The sequence below is a fragment of the Candoia aspera genome, chromosome 10 (genome assembly GCF_035149785.1).
Source record: "Candoia aspera isolate rCanAsp1 chromosome 10, rCanAsp1.hap2, whole genome shotgun sequence".
Classification (NCBI taxonomy): domain Eukaryota; kingdom Metazoa; phylum Chordata; class Lepidosauria; order Squamata; family Boidae; genus Candoia; species Candoia aspera.
Window position 1 is genome coordinate 21,095,561 of NC_086162.1, and position 4,775 is coordinate 21,100,335.

General features: G+C 42.8%; 1 long non-coding RNA gene across 2 annotated transcripts; it reads left to right on the forward strand.

The window, feature by feature from the left end:
* The first annotated feature begins 593 nt into the window (after positions 1 to 593).
* LOC134503669 (uncharacterized) lies at positions 594 to 4,333 on the forward strand. 2 transcript variants are annotated; one of them, XR_010068570.1, is made up of 2 exons: positions 594 to 686; positions 4,251 to 4,333. It is a non-coding gene; the product is annotated as an uncharacterized LOC134503669 (long non-coding RNA). The 2 variants fall into 2 exon arrangements; XR_010068569.1 differs by having other exon boundaries at positions 4,254 to 4,333.
* The last annotated feature ends 442 nt before the right edge of the window (positions 4,334 to 4,775 follow it).

Consider the following 4,775-nt stretch of genomic DNA (forward strand, 5'->3'; position numbering starts at 1 on the left):
TATACTAAAAATAAAGAATAAATCTTACCTCTTTAATGTGAATTTGCCCGAATTTGAAATTATTTTTAAATAAATCATGACCTCCCAGGGAACCCCTAGTGAACTCTTGCGGAACCTGAGGGTGCCAGGGAACCCTGTTTGAGAAACGCTGTCCCAGAGAGTGGCTGGCTGGGTCAGCCGTGGCAGGCAGATATGTCGTGTTCCTGCTGATTCTAAGTTAAGATTGCCTGGTGCTTCTCTGCCTCATTCACCCAGGGAGGAAAAGCTGTTCTTCTTGAGCACCTCTAAGCCTTTTGCTGAACTCCTTTCCTTCTACACATGAATCCTTCGCAGCTTTCAGTCCCTCCTTATTCCAAAGATTTGCTCTAAATCTATCAAACTCCAAAACTCCACAACAACAAAAGCCAGAGCATGAATCATAGCATGCCATGATCTCTCCAGGTTTTATTTAGCTGGCATGTCTGGGGGGTGCAGCAGTTCTTCCATGGTTATTTGCAAGAAAGAATATATACCATCTCAGAAGAATTCTAAGGACAGAATTCTTTTCAGGAAAGGAAAAAAACCTAATATTTTTTATTCCGTCTTCTTCTCTTCAGAAAAGGTCTTCACCTGTCAAGACACTACAACACAATCTAAGACTTGTATCGGGACCAAATGCTACTCACAAAAACAAGAAAATACCATTGGTAAGTGCATATGCCTCTGGGAACACGTTCCAGTAGCTTTTGTATTTCTCAAACTGGTTAAATATGGCATACAAAATGTTAAGAGGCCTTTAGGAGTGGGGAACCTGAGAGAAGAATGAGGCCTGCTATGGATGCGTGGATTTGCAAAAAGCAGGAGGTGTGGTAAGGTTAAGAGGAAGGGGCCCAGGAACTGAAATAAGTGCCTTTTTTATCTGTAATACAGTCCATTCCCAAATGGAGAGATAATCTTTTGACCTGCCCACGGCATTATTTTGAAAGCGATTTCACCCCAAGCTGGATTAAAGTTGCAGCAACTGCTTCACTCTTACATCAGTAAACCAGCATTTCTTTTCAATCTGCTGGCTAAACCGACAAATATATCCCTAGCATCACTGTGTTTCTAACAAAATATCACAGACTCTTTATAGTGCTGTTCCTGGAAAAGAGATACCCTGTTTCTGTGACATCTTACCCCTATCAGACATATCATGACCCAGCTTAGTCACACCTGCTCCTCAGCCATTGAAGCACAACAATTCTTTATTTATTTTGATCAATGACCAGAAGTTTACATCTAAACCTATTTTAAAAGGAAAAACCACGTTGTTCAGCCTTGCATCAGCCGTTGCTTTATTTTTATTGTGGCCACCTAACATTTAGCTACTGTACGGTTATAAAAGTTTTTCTAACTGCAGGAAGGGGGTTCATATATTAGTTATTCATTTTTCCTGGGTATTGTATCCTAGGTATGGATACAATAAGAATAAGATACAATTATTTTGACTGTCCTTATGGAAGTTACAATAGAACAGCAAGTGGCAGAGTCTTTCTATCATCCTGTATCCGTGATGGGGTATGGGTAGAGTATCTACTCTGGAGAAGCACAAAGGGAAGGATGTTGTGTTTGGCCTTAGCAAATGTTTCTTACCTTCTTAGGAAGGTAAGCCTATGTTAATACTTTGCAGATTCCCAATTATCCTTTGCAATCCAAGGCCTGTAGTTCTGTGAAAACCTGTTGACCTCACCTTGATGCTCCGTATCAATTCCTCTTTGGGTGTTTGTTTCGCCTGTTCGTAAAAATGTCTCTGATAACCCAAGTAATGGTACTACTGCCATTTTCCAGTTGGAAGAGTAATTGTCAGTAAAAGTGAAAGGCAATGAAGCTGTTTTGAAAAACTGGGTCTTCATCCAGTAATTGACTATCAACGTCCAAGCTCATTCCTCAGTTTTAGACATCCTTGTTTCTCATCTAATTGTGGCATTTGCTACCCCCCTAGGGGCAGCAGGTGTGGATCTCAAAAACGTCTTTGGTCCTGGCTCTAATGCATCCTTCTTGACATAGGGTTGCATTTATGCAGCATAAAGGATTTGGGCCGGGGCTTTATCTTCAGAAAGATATTGTTGTAGGTATTAGTTCTCCACCTTTAGTTTAAAAAGATGCCCTTCAGCATGGCTGATGACCTTGAGGGGAGCTGGAAGCCAAAGTCACGCTCTGCATTACATTCCCAATTTCTTTGTAATGGAAAGCAATCCGAAGAGATTTAAAGTGTTAACCTGTTCCATCCTATTCTCCTCCATAACCTATATAATCTAACTTGGTGTTTGGCTTTTTTTAGTATCCGTTTAGAGATATAAAGACATTGAGTTTTCAAAGCTGAAATCAACCCATTTTATCAATGTAGTGAAGTACAGATCTTAGTGCCTTTTCAGCATCATCCACATAAAGTTTTGGGATCTTGGCCTTCCATTTTAGGAGCATGGAAGGCTGGGCTGTTCAGGATTTCTAACACACAGTTGTCTATCGCTTGAGCAGAGATGGAATGAAAATACATCCTTGGCAGACTCCCCTCTCTATATGGATCCTGTTAGAGAAGATACTTTGTGGCTTCCATCTCACTTTTAAGGTGGCCTTGAAATTCTGAATAAAAAAAAAAGGAGGCACCTTTCAATTCTTACATTTTTCAGTTTCTCCCATAAAATAGTTCTAGGCAAAGGCAAATATGCAGTCTAGGAAGCCATGTCCTTGGAGGACATCATTTTCTGAACATACATCTGCATGAAACAGTGCAATACAAGAATATGACCTATTGTTGATGACCCCTCTCCGAATCCTCCTCGCTCAGAGCCAATTTCCTTCCAGTCTTGAAGCGTACAGTTTAGGGGCTTGGCATATAATTTGCTCAACACTCGCAGAGCACTAATGGGCCTATAATAGGGCAGATTTTTCTTATTATCCTTTTTGTGTATTGGTATTATAATTGGTAGAGACTCAGTTTGGTGTTCAAGACATTATTCTAGAAACCGGGAGACCGTGAGTTCCAGACCCGCCTTAGGCATAAAGCCAGCTGGGTGACCTTGGGCCAGTCACTCTCTTTCAGCCCTAGAAATGAGACAATGGCAAACACTTCTGAAAAACCCTGCCAAAAAAACTGCAGGGACTTGTCCAGACAGTCTCCTAGAATCAGACATGATTTTAACAGATTTTTTATAAAAAAAACTATAATATCTAGCCCCATCCTTCAGGGTATGATATGTTTGACCAAGATGCAAACCTGGGCTTACCGGTAGGGCTAGTCCTCCTCCAGGACTCCCCACTCCCTGTGAGGCATTACCGTACAAGACTTAATACAAACTCCATCCAACTCAAATGTAGCCCACATTTCCTACAAGAAAAGGATATCACATTTTGAGTGGAATTTAAAACAAAAAGTTGGTCTTTTGGATTAACTGCCCAGCCTGCAACGTTCCATGAGATGAGGATGGGAGAGCAGGCTTTGGGGGGGAGGGGGGTTGAGATATCATGCTACCTGCTTTTGAAGAGTTACATTGAGTACAGGGAGGCGAAGTAGGGAAACGTGTCTCCCAGGTCAACTAATAGCAATTAGTTCACTGTCTGAGGGGATGATATACTCTGTTGAGTGCATCCTACAGTTTGAACCAACTGGGTCAAATTCAGCATTTTGGAGTTGCAGAGTTCCTGCTGATTCCTTCAAAAAGTGTATAACATCCTGAGTACTGGCAGAGACGCATGGCAACATTAGCACGCCATGACACCACCCACCCACCCACAGACACCTCATTAACCCAGCGAAGGCCATTTCGCCATGACTGACTTATCATACCTTCCTACCATCCCAAAGCTATCCTGCTCTAAAGTCTGCCCTGCTTACTGTTACTTGGTCACAACAAGGGTTGGAAGAGCCTGGAACAGGCTCTGAGACCCGAGATGGGGAATGACTTATCTACTTGCAGAAAGAGGGCCGAAGAGTGTGAAAAGAAGGTTGAGTGGGAAAGAAGGGAGCGAGAGTGGGGAGGTGCAACCAGAGGAGGCAGACAGAGGTTGCGATGGTAGGAGGTGAAACAGCATCTGTATAAACCAGGGTTGGGGGGAGAAGGTCTCCTCCTCTCTCTGGGGCCCCAACTACAGATGGGAGATGAACCAATTTTTTTCTCTCTCTCTCCTAAGTGCAGAGAGATTTTAGCTCCATGATTATTTTCCCAAAGCAGGTAAACCTGATGCTTCGACAGTACATTACTGGAATTAATCTATTGCTTCCTTTACAGTAGGTGACTCAAGTAAACCATACAGCTTACAAAGCTGCCTTCCATCATGCAAAGAACTCAACATAAAATTCACATTTGGAGAAGGCAAATATTTCAGGACAGCTACCAAATGCTGTGACGCAGACAACTGCAATTCTCCTGTCGAAGGTATGTGGGTCAGGCATGGACTGCAGTTCATGCAATAGCAATTCAGCAGGTCAGCTAAGGCCTGGGACCCCAATATCGTGGTGGTGTTGAGCACCCCTGGAATACTGAGAATCTGTGGGATGCTTCCATAAAACAGTCTCTGTGGTTTCCCCATTCAGAGAGTGGCTTCTGTGGGGGTTGTCTAGTCACTGAAGACCCCTTTATCTCAAGGCAAACTCACAAATATTCTTATTAACCCTCCAAGCCTCCACATACTACACAGAATTCTGACTTGCTGTTTGCTTTTTCTGGGCTTCCAAGCTAAGCCCCCGGCTGTGGCCATTCAGCATTTTTATGTTTCAAGGAGGCCTCAGTAGGACTAAGAGGCATCCCTCTTAA